This window comes from Lytechinus variegatus, chromosome 2, assembly GCF_018143015.1.
Source record: "Lytechinus variegatus isolate NC3 chromosome 2, Lvar_3.0, whole genome shotgun sequence".
Classification (NCBI taxonomy): Eukaryota; Metazoa; Echinodermata; class Echinoidea; order Temnopleuroida; family Toxopneustidae; genus Lytechinus; species Lytechinus variegatus.
In genome coordinates this window covers 19,978,476-19,994,908 of record NC_054741.1, presented here as the reverse complement: position 1 = coordinate 19,994,908, position 16,433 = coordinate 19,978,476, and the positions used below count along the sequence as shown (strand labels likewise).

Genomic DNA, 16,433 nt, shown 5'->3' with positions numbered 1-16,433 from the left:
ACATAATTATGTCGTTAAATAAAAACAATTATCAACCAAAGACTTTTTCAACTTTTTCACTACTTCTTGTAACTTTATTTCTTGTTTTTTAATTAGAAATCTGTTTACTCGTAGGCTTACCATAAAAGCAAACATATATGTGTTAAATAAACGATATTAGACCAAAACATTTTCAAATTTTACTATAATGATCATTTTCACTTTAGCTATGCTGAATATTAAAAAGGCAAGCTAATTAAAAAACTTTCTATTTGACACTCACTTATGTTTCCTTTAGCTAAGCATCATGTTTAAGTCTGTGAAAATTCAACAGTAACTTCGAGTACTCGAATTAAATGCGATTTGGAACAAAGGAATGGATGAAGGGATGCTAAATTCGAGGACAAACTATGGACCAAAACAGACATAATCATTTTTAAAAATAAAACAACGATATATGTATGACGGAAAGTTAGAAATAAACCTTATTGTAGCTTGATCCCAGTTTTCAGGTATTTTTTCAAAGATCATGTATCAAAAATCAAAAGGATATGCGCCCAATGTGGGGCTCGAACCCACGACCCTGAGATTAAGAGTCTCATGCTCTACCGACTGAGCTAATCGGGCTACGTGAAAACAGTCAATAACGATAAAAATCTATTTCATTTGATTTTTTTATCTTAACGGTTTGTTAACGATTCATTTTGTAAACTATTCAGACACGATTTGGAAAAAAAATATTATCTTAATACTTTTATTGTAAAATATGAAGACTTGAATTCTATTTGATTCGTAACCATCAACAATTTGCCACAATACTCCTAATCTTTATGAATAAAATATATATACTTTATAAATAGCACTTCGAATAAACTCAAATTCGGGAGTATCTCTCTGAAAAGTATAAAATCAGTATATTTTTTTTTAATTAGAAATCCGTTAACTCGTAGGCTTACCATAAGAGCAAACATATGGTATTAAATAAAAACGATATTACGACCGAAACCTTTTCAACTTTTTACTATAATGATAAAAGTTTAAAACCTTAAAACATTGCAGGTCAATTTCACTTTAGCTATGCTAAATAATAAACTGAATGTCAAAAAGGCGAGCTAACTAAAAACTTTCTATTTTACATTCACTTATGTTTCCTTTGACTAAGCATTATGTTTAAGTCTGTGAAATTCAACAGTAACTTCGTGTTCAAATTCGAGGACAAAGTATGGACCAAATCGGACGTAATTATTTTAAAAGATAAAATAACGATATATATATACGACTGAAAGTTAAAAATAAATCTTATTGTAACATTTGATCCTAGTTTTCAGGTATTTTTCAAAGGTCATATATTCAAAATCAAAAGGATGTGCGCCCAATGTGGGGCTCGAACCCACGACCCTGAGATTAAGAGTCTCATGCTCTACCGACTGAGCTAACCGGGCTACGCAAACATTGTCATTAACGGTAAAAACAAATTTAAATTTGATTCTTATCTTACAACGATTTGTTTATGATTCATGTTGTTCATTATCCAGACAAACTTTAGAAAACAATTATTCTCGAAATACTTATATTGCAAAATATGTCGACTTGTACTTTATTTGATCCCTAACATCAATTTTCATAATACTCTTTATCTTTATGAGTACAACATATACTTTATAAATAACACCTGGAATAAATTCGAATCGAGGAGAATCTCACTAAAAAGTATTAAATATTATTTCTTTATACTTTTTTTTATTACAAATCTCTTTACTATTGTGCTTACCAAAAATATATGTCGTTGAATAAAGATAAAAATAGATCAAACGCGTTTCTCCTTTTCACTTTGATAAAAATTCGGAGACCTTGACGGTATTTCATTTCATTTCCATTTTAGTTGTACCAAATAACATATTGAATATTAAATTGGGAAGCTAAGTACAAACTGTTCGTTTGACATTCACTCATGTTTCATTTGATTAAGCATCATGCAGGAGTCTGTAACAAGTCAATAGTTTCTTCTTGTACTCGAACATGTCGAATAAATGAGATTTGGAAAAAACGAATTTGCGTTTATTGTATATAAATCGAAGGGATGCTAAATTTGAGGACAAAGTATGATACGAAATCAAAGAGAGTTATTTTAAGAGATAGAATAGCGATATATATGTATGACTGAAAGTTTAAAAATATACCATATTGTAGCATTTGATACCAGTTTTCAGGTATTTTTTCAAAGGTATCAAAAATTAAAAGGATGTGCGCCCAATGTGGGGCTCGAACCCACGACCCTGAGATTAAGAGTCTCATGCTTTACCGACTGAGCTAACCGGGCTACGCAAAGATTGTCAATAACGGTAAAAACAAATTTAAATTTGATTCTTATCTTACAACGATTTGTTTATGATTCATGTTGTTCATTATCCAGACAAACTTTAGAAAAACAATTATTCTCGAAATACCTATATTGCAAAATTTGAAGAATTGTACTTTATTTGATTCCTAACATCAATTTTCATAATACTCTTTATCTTTATGAGTACAATATATATACTTTATAAACAGCACTCGAATTAACTCGGGAGCATCTCTCTGAAAAGTATAAAAACAGTTTCTTTTTTTTATTACAAATCCGTTTACTCGTAGGCCTACTATAAAAGCCAACATATGCTGTTAAATAAAAACGATATTTGACTAAAACCTTTTTAACTTTTTTACTATAATGATCAAAGTTTAAACCCTTAAAACAGCAGGTCATTTTCACTTTAGTTATGCTGAATAATATACTGAATATTATTTAAAAAAGGGCAAGCTAAATACAAACTTTCTATTTGACATTCAGTTATGCTCCCTTTGACTGAGCATCATGCAGAAGTCTCTGAAAAGTCGACAGTAACTTCTTGTACTCGAATAATGAGATTTGGAACAAATAAATTTGAGTTTGTTGTATACAAATCAAAGGGATGCTAAATTTGAGGACAAAATATGGACCAAAATCAAACAGAGTTATTTATAGAGATAGAATAGCGATATGACCAAAAGTTGAAAAATAGACCATATTGTAGCATTTGATTTCAAATTTCAGGTATTTTTCAAAGGTCATGTATAAAAAAATCAAAAGGATGTACGCCCAATGTGGGGCTCGAACCCACGACCCTGAGATTAAGAGTCTCATGCTCTACCGACTGAGCTAACCGGGCAGTGCGGAGACTGCTATCAACGATAAAAATCAATTTAATATGACTTTTATCTAGTCATGTCATGTACTATTCAAACAAAATTTAGAAAGAACAGTTACTCTCTAAATACTTATATTGTAAAATATGAATTTATTTACCACAATATTCTTAATCTTTATCGTGTTTATGAATACACCTAATGAATAACACCTGGAATAAATTTGAATTCGGGAGCATCGCAAAAGAATATATAAAAACAATATTAATTCTTATTTTTCATTACAAATCCGTTTACTTGTAGGCTTACCACAAAAAACCAACATATGTCGTTAAATATGTATGATAATAGATCAATACCTTTTCACCTTTTCACTATAATAAAAAGGTCAAAACAGATTCATTCTCACTTAAACAGGACAAGCTAACTACAAACTATTCGTCTGACATTCACTTATGTTTCCTCTGACCAATCATATAATTTTGTGATAAGTCAATAGTATTTTTTTGTATTTTCGAATAAATGAGATTTGGAACAAATGAATTTGCGTTTATTGTATAAAAATCAAAGGGAGGATATATTTTAGTACAAGATGAGGACCCAAATAAAAAAAAAATTATCAAAAATACAGAATAACGATATGTGCATGACTTTGAGGTGAAAATAAACTTAAATTTGTACTATTTTGATCCCAATTTTCAGGTATTCTTCCAAGGGTAATGTATAAACAAATAAAATAATGTGCGCCCAATGTGGGGCTCGAACCCACGACCCTGAGATTAAGAGTCTCATGCTCTACCGACTGAGCTAACCGGGCTACGCAAAGATTGTCAATAACGGTAAAAACAAATTTAAATTTGATTTTTATCTTACAACGATTTGTTTATGATTCATGTTGTTCATTATCCAGACAAACTTTAGAAAAACAATTATTCTCGAAATACCTATATTGCAAAATTTGAATAATTGTACTTTATTTGATTCCTAACATCGATTTTCATAATACTCTTTATCTTTATGAGTACAATATATATACTTTATAAACAGCACTCGAATTAACTCGGGAGCATCTCTCTGAAAAGTATAAAAACAGTTTCTTTTTTTATTACAAATCCGTTTACTCGTAGGCCTACCATAAAAGCCAACATATGCTGTTAAATAAAAACGATATTTGACTAAAACCTTTTTAACTTTTTTACTATAATGATCAAAGTTTAAACCCTTAAAACAGCAGGTCATTTTCACTTTAGTTATGCTGAATAATATACTGAATATTATTTAAAAAGGGCAAGCTAAATACAAACTTTCCATTTGACATTCAGTTATGCTCCCTTTGACTGAGCATCATGCAGAAGTCTCTGAAAAGTCAACAGTAACTTCTTGTACTCGAATAATGAGATTTGGAACAAATAAATTTGAGTTTGTTGTATACAAATCAAAGGGATGCTAAATTTGAGGACAAAATATGGACCAAAATCAAACAGAGTTATTTATAGAGATAGAATAGCGATAAATGTATGGCCAAAAGTTGAAAAATAGACCATATTGTAGCATTTGATTTCAATTTTCAGGTATTTTTCAAAGGTCATGTATAAAAAAGCAAAAGGATGTACGCCCAATGTGGGGCTCGAACCCACGACCCTGAGATTAAGAGTCTCATGCTCTACCGACTGAGCTAACCGGGCAGTGCGGAGACTGCTATCAACGATAAAAATCAATTTAATATGACTTTTATCTAGTCATGTCATGTACTATTCAAACAAAATTTAGAAAGAACAGTTACTCTCTAAATACTTATATTGTAAAATATGAATTTATTTACCACAATATTCTTAATCTTTATCGTGTTTATGAATACACCTAATGAATAACACCTGGAATAAATTTGAATTCGGGAGCATCCCAAAACAATATATAAAAGCAATATTCATTCTTATTTTTCATTACAAATCCGTTTACTTGTAGGCTTACCACAAAAAACCAACATATGTCGTTAAATATGTATGATAATAGATCAATACCTTTTCACCTTTTCACTATAATAAAAAGGTCAAAACAGATTCATTCTCACTTAAACAGGACAAGCTAACTACAAACTATTCGTCTGACATTCACTTATGTTTCCTCTGACCAATCATATAATTTTGTGATAAGTCAATAGTATTTTTTTGTATTTTCGAATAAATGAGATTTGGAACAAATGAATTTGCGTTTATTGTATAAAAATCAAAGGGAGGATATTTTTTTAGTACAAGATAAGGACCCAAATCAAAAAGAATTATTAAAAATACAGAATAACGATATATGCATGACTTTGAGGTGAAAATAATTCGTACCATTTTGATCCCAATTTTCAGGTATTCTTCCAAGGGTAATGTATAAAAAAATAAAATAATGTGCGCCCAATGTGGGGCTCGAACCCACGACCCTGAGATTAAGAGTCTCATGCTCTACCGACTGAGCTAACCGGGCTGCGCGATGATTGTTAATAACGATAAAAATCCATTTTAAATTGATTTTTATCTTAACGATTTGTTTATGATTCGTGTTGTTTACTATTCAAACAAAAATTAGAAAAACAATTATCATTTAAGTATTGATGTTGTAAATATGATTACTTGCGTTTTCGTTTATAATATGCAAATTGAAGGGATTCTAAATTTAAGGCCAAAATATGGTTGCTAAGCAAGTTAATTGAAAACAATTTATTCAGAAATTTTGACAAAATATGAATAGAAAACACACAGAATTATTTTGAAAATAGAATATGCGATATGTGTATGACCGAAAGTTGAAAATAAAACCTTTTGTAGCATTTGATCCCAGTTTTCAGGTATTCCTCCAAAGGTCATATATTCAAAATCAAAAGGATGTGCGCCCAATGTGGGGCTCGAACCCACGACCCTGAGATTAAGAGTCTCATGCTCTACCGACTGAGCTAACCGGGCTGTGCGGACATTGTTAATACGACAAAACATACGATAAAAATCAATTTTGATTTTATTTTTTATTTTTATGATTAATTTTGTAGGCAATTAAAATATCTCAAATATCTAAATAATATATGCAGACTTGTATTCATATCACGTTATTCGTAATTATAGTAGTCATCTTTATGACTAATCGATTTTGAATATATGTTTTACATATAACACCTAGAATACAATCATATTAGAGAGCATCCCAATAAGCAGTATTATAACAGTAATTCTTTTTTTACTCGTAGACTTACAAAAAAAAATGTAAAAATGAATAATAATCTTAACAGACGTTTTCATGAATGGCAGATGAAATAATGAATGGTGATTATCTAATTTTATTATAAAGCATTCTTCAGGTAGCCATGAAGCACATTTAGAATAACCCTTTGAATTGTGTGATGTAATTACAGGTTGAAAATGAGATAGAAATTGCTTGTGTCTGAAAGGAGAACATGGGAATTTAACTGATGCGGTATTACACGTAAGCATATTTTGAGATGTCTGGTTTGCAGATCTCGAGATTTTCGCCCGATGAGTGAAGCATTTGTTTAATTACGCTTGCAAACATAATTAAAGTCCTCTTTTTATTTATGTAGTCTAAAACCATGCACCTTCGTTGATGAAGCCCACCGTTTTCTCTATTCTTGTTTGAAAAATAGAAGATATTGTCCTCATTATATTTGTGATAATCATGGCTGTAGAAACTAGTATTATAATGATTGAATTACATGTAAGTTGTTAGTGTTTTCACTTGCTATGATAAAGTGATATTTCAAAATGAGAGAAAACGTATGATTGATGGAGACTAGGATTGGTTCTATTCGAGCTAGATCGCATTAGCTGTTTGTCAACAAGAGCCAGTATTGGTTTCTCGATGACAGGAGATATGGGGAATGACACTGCATGTTTATCACTCTCATCATTACCATGGTAATCCGCATCCTTAAATTGGAATTTCTGATTTGATGAAATTCGTCTTGAGCAGACGACCGACGATGGGGGTGCGCGTTCGACCTCGCGATCAAGTGATTTAGCTAACCGCCCAACAAGGCTTTGTATTTTCTTATTTTTCACGCTTCGAAGCTTTATATTTCATTTTTTCATCTGTTGAGAATCTTTAAAAAAAATAAATCCTCTAATTATTCAATTCACATGATTAAAATTACTTTTACATATCAGATCTTAGCCAAGAATACTATAATTCTCAACGATGCAGACTTTAACATGTTTAATGTTGAATATACCGTAAGCTAGTAAATTTTTGTTTGTTGATTTATTTCTACTGCTTCATGATATTACCGTGATATTTTTCTTTCTTTCTACTGAAAGAAAATCATTTGCTTTATTTTCTTTGAGGTTTGTAAAAAATATGCATTCCATTTGAAACTCCCGGAATTGTTTTTTTCGTGATACGTCAATTCTTTCACTGCATTCTCTTTTTTTCGTTTTTGTCTTTCATTTTTCCCCATATTTTCCAATTTTCCCTTCATATTTTGAAAAGTGCAAGAGCTCTTTTGTGGAGTCTAGCTCTGGGATACCCATTCAGACGGACATGAACGCATTCAAATTTTAGGGGCGGAAGACGGTAAAATTGATGAAGACGACGGATGGTCGACAACCGTCCCCCATAGCATAAAAACGTGAAAATCTTTCGGTTATGTCCTCATTATAATTTCTCTCTCTGATACCGTATACTTTTCACTTTCTATCTCGATTTACCAACCAAATCCACTCTCTCTTTCTCTTCTTTCCCCATTCCTCAAATTATCCTCTTTTTATTTTCTATCATGATATCATATCAGTGCACATTTTCTCTTCTTAATACACTTTTTATCTCCTTTTAGATTGTACATTATATTTTTTCTATTATAGTTTGTCCACACACACTCTCTCTCTCACACACACACACACGCACACGTTCTTACTTTATACAGGATTTAAGAATATACATTCTGTTTCCAGGTATTTTATTCTGAAGAGTCTGTTATCATGGTTATAGCCTTTCCTATCTACCTGCCCATTGTGTTTGAGGGTGTGCTGCGGCCTGGTGTGTATGCGTGTGTGTGAGGGTGGGTGTGTGTGTGTGTGTGAGGTTGGGTGGGTGTGGGCGTGGATATGGATGTAGATGATAAAGTGTGAGTGTGAGCCGATGTGAGTGTGGGCTTGGGTAAGGATGATGTGTGTGAGAGGGAGAGTGGGTTTGGAGGTATACTTATGAGTGTGAGGATGGGTGGGTGTGTGTGGAAGAGTGTGGGGTGTGGTTATGGGGGTAGATATGACTGTCTGCATAACGTCTTTGATTTTTTTCTATCTCTCATTCTGTGCGTTTCCTTTCTTCTCTCTCTTGCTACATCCACATTTCTGCTCGCTTCCTTATATACCCCTTTTTCATTTTCTTCATTCACGAGTTCGATATTTCCCGTTAATTTCTATACTCGCTCCTTTTCTTCTCGTATGATCCCTTTTAATTTTTCAAATGAACCCAAGTGAGGTGCACTTCTGATCGCATGGTGACGCCATCAATTACAATCTTCCCAAAGTCTAGTCAACTATTTATATTTCCCTAATTGAATGGACAAATGTATAACTCCACGTCTATTTTCATTAGATGCAGCAGATAATTGCTGTCAAACTTTTGACTGTGGTTAAAATTGACTCATTGATGTATGGACTAATTTGTTTACAATTAAGATATTTCTTTTCAAGAGTACAACATAATGGATTTATGTGATCTTACAGTGCGTGTTACATTTGCTTCAGTTATTTTGACAGTTATTTATCTGTTCCATATTGAAGAATAACTTTTTGCTCAGCTTTATTGGAAAGCACTCTCTGAAAAACTATTAAGGTTGGTTATTATATGAAGCTGCGGACAGAAAACGAGTAGGGTTGGTGGGTATATATCTATACATCGCCCATCCTGATCGGATAGTTAGAAAGAAATTGATAACCTTTTGGTAAGATCAGCAGAGACATCGTCATATAAAACAAACAAACTTCTGAACTTCCAAATGTTCACTCATTATCATCTTGAATTAGGTTCAATCCATTTCAAGGGGGTGGTGCATTAATTCCGAATCCTTATGTTAATATCTTCGTTTTCATTTTTCATGTTCTTAACACATTCAGGATATTAAAACTTGTAGGTGTTTGTTCTGCCTTCCATCATGTCGGTATGTCTTCCCACATCCTCTAGAACCCATACAAACTTTCTATCTAGATTCGACAGTGATGTTTAATGGTGGAATATACTTTTTTTTCGTTTAGATGCATGGTTTAATCATCTCCACCCGTGAGATTGTGTGAACTCCTTTGCCCCCTTGCATACCTATCTACCAAGCATGTCTCCCTCGCAATTTGATGCTAGCTTTCTCCCTCAGTCTGCGTCTTCGCCTTTTGCACTTTTCATATTAACCATAGCACGCGAAGGAAATTGTATGCCAATTTTCTGAAAGTTCTGTGACAGATTGATTTGACCACCTACCAGAACAGGCCCGAAGATTTCTCCAAGTGATTTCGTTGACAGATCGCACATACGATCTTGGTGAAAACTCAGAAAGGCGAATTTATACTGAGCTTATAGACATAGGCCTATTTGACGTGTTTTTTTTTTATTGCTAAAGCTATATAGACAGAAAAATATGTACCATCGAGAAGCATTATTTTTCATATGAACACGGAGATACATACAAATAAAGAAGATGATTAACAAAAGTAGTAGTAGTAGTAGTAGTAGTAGTAGTAGTAGTAGTAGTATATTCAACACACATGGAATATATTTACAACTTTACAACTTATTAGCACTTACTTCTCAATAGATTATGGAATCTGCGATATATCATAGTCACCATGTGACCACAGCAGCAAGGATCACATTTGTTATACAGTATTCTAGCATTTGATATTTTCCCTCAGAACTGCGCTTCGGGCAAAATAAAAGGCCTGGGGGAAAATGTCATTCCGTCGGGGAAATAAAATGTTAGAATAGACATATAGGCAGGCAATATCTGTAAAATAATATTCCATGCTTCTAATCGCATTCTATAATTCGTGAAAATGAAAATAGGTAAAGGATCAGACAAGGATAAATACTACTGAACATAATTACAATGAAGTTGAATTCAAATATCATAAACATACACTTTTGTTTCAGAATTTGGTTCTAAACAATTTGCCTACCTGTTCAGATGTTGAGAGTTGACTTTGGGAAGAGATGTGCTCGTGGGAGGGGGGGGGGGGTGCTCAACCCCTAAGATTTGTCTGAGGATTATTTGTATATTAAATATTTTGCTCCCTGGAAATCAGGTTGGTATATTTAAATGTAGCAACTTGACCAAAATTACCTTCATTTTAGAGCGGAAGCTTTTTTTTTTGCTTGTCATTTTTTATTTTAAATTCGGCGTCCCATCTTCAAAAATCAATTCCAGGCTCCTGCATGAATCGTTGTGCAGCAGTGGCTATACCATTCAAAAATGTCACGATCAACATTTTTTTAATCCATGTCACATGTCATTTATTTTTAAAATAAATTTTGACTGAACTCTATTTTCTTATAATTATATGTACCGTTCTTTATTCCGCTGATATAATAATAATAATATCAATAATCATCTTTTGAAATAATAATAATAAGAAGAAGAACAACAATAATCATAATAATAATAACAATAGTAATGATGATGATGATGATGATAATAATAATAATAAAAAAAAACACTGCGGAAAATAGGAAATATATTTACATTTCTTTAAAATGAATGTATAATACACATTTTAACAGTACATCAGTATACTGACGCTTCCCCCAAGAACACATAAATTGCCCGAAATTGCGTTGCTTTAATAAATTACTTTTTCCCATTTTTCAGAATTAAATTTTGGTTCCATTTCTAGCATTGCCTACCAAATCTAAAATATGATAAAATAATCGTTTCTTAGAAAAATCTTATATATATTTTTACTACTACAACTATTGTAAATACTTCTACTACTTCTACTACTTCTACTACTACTACTACTACTACTACTACTAATAATAATAATAACAATAGTAATAATAATAATAATAATAATAATAATGATGATAATGATAATGATGATAATAATAATAATAATGGTAATAATAATAATAATAATAACAATAATAATGATGATAGTAGTAATAATACTAATAATAGTTTTTAAATAATTGTAATAAATTGATAATGATGTTGATGATGATGATGATAATGATGAAGGCTTATGATAAAACAATAAAATAGTAGTTTCGAATAAAGCGGAAAAGAAGTAACTTTATTACTACTTTTTATTCATCAGGTAATACTAAATTTTAATAGAATAAATAAGTAAAAGTCGTCCGCCCCGCACAAAGCCTTTCCAGTAAATTTAAACAATAATATCCAAAGTATTATTCTACATACTCCCAGTGTCCCCAGCCCCCCCCCCCAAAAAGGAGATAAATTAAGATTTTTTTTAAAGTATCCATCCTTGTCCCCCTCCCGCTTAAAAAAAACTGATGCCGCCAGTGCTTACCCCTCCCACCCCCTTCCTGTCCTCCCTATATCTGCTCCAACCCCCTCCCCATCGACCCCACCCCTCCGTACGATCCCCAGGGGAGAAAGGCCGCGCGTCATCAGAGGGCTCTAAGCCCGAAATGGAGTTCGGATGCTGGTCGATGGAATCCCAGCCCGGGGGCATCCCCTCTTATTGCCCCGGTTCGGGACCTAGACTTGACAAGTGATGGGTGCAAAGAGAGGTAAGTTAAGGGAACCTGTCTTCACCTCTTCCTCCTCAATCCATCTCCATCTTTCACCCTTTCATGCCCACTTAGACTTCATCCAGCCGTTCGACTTTTGTTAATATCAATCTTCTAAAACATGAGTTCTAATTTCTTTTTAATATCATTTTTTAAATCGATATTTTGCTTTCCGATTGGGCACCAAACACTTCCCTTACAAATTAGTATTACTTATGCAGGTTATTCCTGCATTTCTTGTTAATTTATTATTGAAAAACTATAATGCCAGAGACATTGAAAACAACGTTAATTTTACAACCATTTTCATAATTGAAGTGACATTGTGTTTACTATAAATGGAGAAAGTTTCAGAGCTTAACATATCAAATTGGATATCTCACAAGGCTAAAAAAAAAAACGCCCGATGAAATGTTCTTTTGATTCATATCGTACGCCTATACAATGCCAAATGGCTATTTTTCGTTTTTGAAAATATTGATCATGGTCGACTGGGACGAGCCTAAGTTTATCTCTGACTTGTTTTGCTATCATTCACATCCACCATCCTCTTCCCTCAAGCTCAACCAAGAGAGTGCAATGACACCTCGCATGAACTTTCTTGGTCCTTCTACAAGAAGAGTCCCAAACTCTTCTTCAAGTCTTCAACAGTTTGAACCTTACATCGCATGGCCAAGTCAGACAGAGTTTTAATTGACAATCATCAATCCACAGTCCCACTTTTCCTTGATTGTCCCGAGTGTCTCAGACGATTCAGGATATGGCGGGAAAATGAGTTAATGGAAATGCGTTTTGGCCGTGCCAAATATTTTTCTAAAAATATTTTATTTTAGAAAACAAAATAACATACAAAAAAGATGATACAGCCGTCATAAGAACATATAATTTCATTAATCGTGATAACGAAATCGTATTCAAATGACTATAATATATGTATCAATTCGATAACTTTGTAAGTAATCAACAGGAGTTAGGGATTTAGCCCCCCCCCCGATGAAAAATAAAAAAAACCTTGAAAATGATCTTAAAATGTTATGTATGTTCAACCATCCTTTCGTATCACCCCCATCGCTTTCCCACACATACACACACACACCCTCATATACCCCCCACACACGCCTCTGATTTTAACACATTGTTCGGAAATTTAATAAATTATCTAAGACAAATTGGTGTGCAGGGTTTGATGAAGCACAGTGGGCTTTCACTGCAAATACGACAGTGTTTAAACTACATGGTGTTAGTTCGACACACGGCCACATGTTTTTTTTTCAGGGGGTGCTGATCTAAATTTGACAATTAAAAAAGGGGTGTTTCTATACAAAATGTAGATCAGTTTTGGTTACATTTCTGCATTTTGTCACACCTACCAGAATTCCAGGGGGTGCTGCATATGGAGTATAACACACGCAGCACCCCACATCAGGGAAATCTTTGGGGTGCTGAAGCATCGTCAGCACCCCCAGCTTTCCAAGGCCATGGTTTGACACCCAATTGTGATATTGTGTTATTATATTGATACTATTTTGTGTTATATTCATACTCAATCATGTCAGTGGTGCATGTTAACACATTATGGATGTGGTGCCCTCATAACACCGACAGGCGTTGTTTTTAAAAGGGTATTAAAGTTCACCATGACGAAAAGTTTATTGTAAAAAATAGCACTAAAAAATCATTACAAGATATTGGTGTAGGTTAAGGGAACATCCATTAAGATAATTAATTTTTTTCATTAGAAATTTAAGTTTTACATTTGTGACGTCACGTACGAGCAGCTACCCCAAATGTTAGATAATATAAAATGCATAAATTTCATTTTTTTTTTATAGTTCACGATGATAAAAAAATCTTCTTCACGAGCGGGTGTGAAATAATTTGTCTGTTTATATGATACTAAAAGTATGCTGAAACCCATTTTCACTTTTTTTTAGAAAATGAAATTTTGTTGATTTGTCGAATTCACGATACATGTAAAAGTGCTTGTATGTTGGGTCACAAATCAAAACATTAAAGTTCTAATAACTTTTTCAATCTTTGATGGATTTTCCTCAAACCTTCACCAATATTTCCTTAGCATCATCTTTTCCGCTATTTTGACAATAAAGTTTTCAGGGCGAATTTCCCCTTTAGCACTATGATATTTCCAATGTATTAGTTAGTGTCTGTATTTAGATCACTTTGTATACAAAAACAAAGAGAATAGCAATTTACAACTAGCAAGAACATTTATCCTTTACTGTAAGTTGCAAAATATAGAAAATGAATAACACGAATGATTTATGTTGTAAGGATATGACTTTCCCTGCTTGTGACACGCATTGCGCTTGAAAGGAAGATGCACGTAGGCCATGTTGATGAAGATAGCAAATGATTTCGATTAAATTTGGATATTCTTATTCCACAGTAATCTATTCAAATACTTTACTCTTAACATGCTTAATGATCAATACACATGCAGAAGTATATATTTATTTATTTTGAATAGTACAGCATCGAATTCACATTCATTCTAGTATTTATGACATAAAATGACGCCACTGATGACACATATTCCTTGGCTGTCAAGAATCCCAAGTATGTTAGCATCATATTCGTCATGGCAATCTCTTGTATACGATTGTTCCCGTGATGACGAATATGGCCCCCTTTTTCACTTCTAAATTTCTCCTTTTTTCTCTGGGAGGTCAACCTGGCCCGGTCTCATTGCCCTGGTTTCATCTTAGCTAAGTCACAGACGGTCTTAATCCACCAAGTTGAAAGACAAGTCGCACTTAGTAGCCGGTCACTGACAACAAGCCCAAGACACTCTGAGCGATATTCGAGTCGAGAGGAGAAACTAAGCGTGGCCGGGCGAGGTGACGATCAACTGTTGAAACCCACAAAAGCAGATGGCATCGGAAAAGTACAAACCAACCAAAATAAAGGAGAACTCTTTCGGGTCTTGACCTAGATGCTGAAAGTTTTTGAGAATCGAAATCGAAATGGCCTGCGAAAAGAAACGAGTGAAAAAGGGAAAAAGGAAAGCATAAATAAAGAAATAAAGGAAGAAGTTAAAACATATATGCAATAGGTTATAGTCTCTTATTTTTTATTTGTATCGTTCTATTTCATGAAACTGTTTTTTGAACGATCTGTATGATCAGTCAGTTATGGAATTTGCCATTTCTTCTGAGCTCTGTTCCTTTGTTTTCAATCCCTTCAATTTTTTTCAATCGTAATGCAAAACATATTTATAATAGTGACGTTATATAGAGCTACTATATCAAAGTAATTAGTGAATTCAATCGTGTCAATGAAACTACTACAGCAAAAGCCCGAAAGCCCGACTAGTAATGATAAATCCGATTTCTTTAATGATAATATTATTTACATCAAGAATAAGTACTGAACATGAAAAAAGTACTGAAGTAAGAATTACAGGGGGGGGGGGGGATTTCAATTAATTGCTGTATTTTTCTTTTACACTGAAATTGGCGATGAGGATATTTCATTTATCATTGTAATGTTTGGGCTTACTCCATCCAGATACTCATCGATTTCTGCGTAAAAAGGGTATTAAAAGGGTTTATTTCTTTCATGTTGTCCGGCTGCGATTCGAACCCTCAATCCCGTAACGAATCGGCCATCATGACATGAAGGAACCACAGGAGCTCATAATAGCAGTCAAACACACTGGCTTATAGATGGGGGATGGGGCAATTGAACCGCCGCAGTTTTGCACCCCCCCCCCCAAAAAAAAAAAAGAAAGAGAAGAATGTAGACAATGTCAACCATTACCACACAATGGAGAATTGAGCACTTAAGTACAGATTGAAAGAAAAAAAATGCTATGGGTGATTGGTGGGGGGGGGGGGGTGGGTTGCTCGTATGGCAATAGCGAAGAGGGGTTGCTGTCCTTTTCTAACACTTCCGGTTGCTGGTGTTTTTAAGGAAAACCTCGAAGTCAAAATCTTACCTCCAAGGCGATAAAGAAGTAAACCAAAAGATGGAGATGGATGGCAGCTCAGGAGATTGACGTAGAATATGGAATGTTGGAAAGGTGACAAAGGGGGGGGGGGGGTATAAAACAGAGAGGAATATCAAGAGCGCGAGAAGTGGGTAGGGGCTTGGAAAGGGGAAGAAGGATATTGTACAGAGAAAAAAGGGAGAGAGAAATATTTAAATATAAATAAGAGACAGAAAGAATATAGGAAATAGAAAAAAAATAGAGAGACAGAGGCAGAGAGGGAGAGATGGAGAGGGGGGGGGGTGAGAGAAATAGGGAGAAACAGGGGATGGATGATCCGATGCTATCGGAAGATTATATTATAAGGTATATGATGGATAAACTAATGTATGGTTAAATCAAGATTTATAAAAAAAAATGCAAAATTCATTTCAAATCAATAAAAGAGGTGAGGGAAGCTAAAATGTAATAAATGATATAATAAGCATGTTCATTCCTTTTGAAGATTGTATTTGTTTGGTATCCCGATTGTCATGGTCTCCTCTTTAATCTATTTGCCTCCGTCACTATGCATCATAATTTATTTTTTTAATTTTTCAGCGAAGAG

At 33.7% G+C, this 16,433-nt stretch overlaps 7 non-coding genes across 7 annotated transcripts; all 7 read right to left on the bottom strand.

Moving 5' to 3' along the window:
* Window positions 1–533: 533 nt before the first annotated feature.
* TRNAK-CUU lies at window positions 534–606 on the bottom strand. The gene has a single exon. It is a non-coding gene; the product is annotated as a tRNA-Lys (tRNA).
* Window positions 607–1,348: 742 nt separating this feature from the next.
* Window positions 1,349–1,421, bottom strand: TRNAK-CUU. Its single transcript has one exon. It is a non-coding gene; the product is annotated as a tRNA-Lys (tRNA).
* Window positions 1,422–3,091: 1,670 nt separating this feature from the next.
* On the bottom strand, window positions 3,092–3,164 carry TRNAK-CUU. The gene has a single exon. It is a non-coding gene; the product is annotated as a tRNA-Lys (tRNA).
* A 721-nt stretch (window positions 3,165–3,885) lies between these two features.
* On the bottom strand, window positions 3,886–3,958 carry TRNAK-CUU. Its single transcript has one exon. It is a non-coding gene; the product is annotated as a tRNA-Lys (tRNA).
* A 795-nt stretch (window positions 3,959–4,753) lies between these two features.
* On the bottom strand, window positions 4,754–4,826 carry TRNAK-CUU. The gene has a single exon. It is a non-coding gene; the product is annotated as a tRNA-Lys (tRNA).
* A 714-nt stretch (window positions 4,827–5,540) lies between these two features.
* Window positions 5,541–5,613, bottom strand: TRNAK-CUU. The gene has a single exon. It is a non-coding gene; the product is annotated as a tRNA-Lys (tRNA).
* Window positions 5,614–6,016: 403 nt separating this feature from the next.
* On the bottom strand, window positions 6,017–6,089 carry TRNAK-CUU. The gene has a single exon. It is a non-coding gene; the product is annotated as a tRNA-Lys (tRNA).
* Between the last annotated feature and the right edge of the window lie 10,344 nt (window positions 6,090–16,433).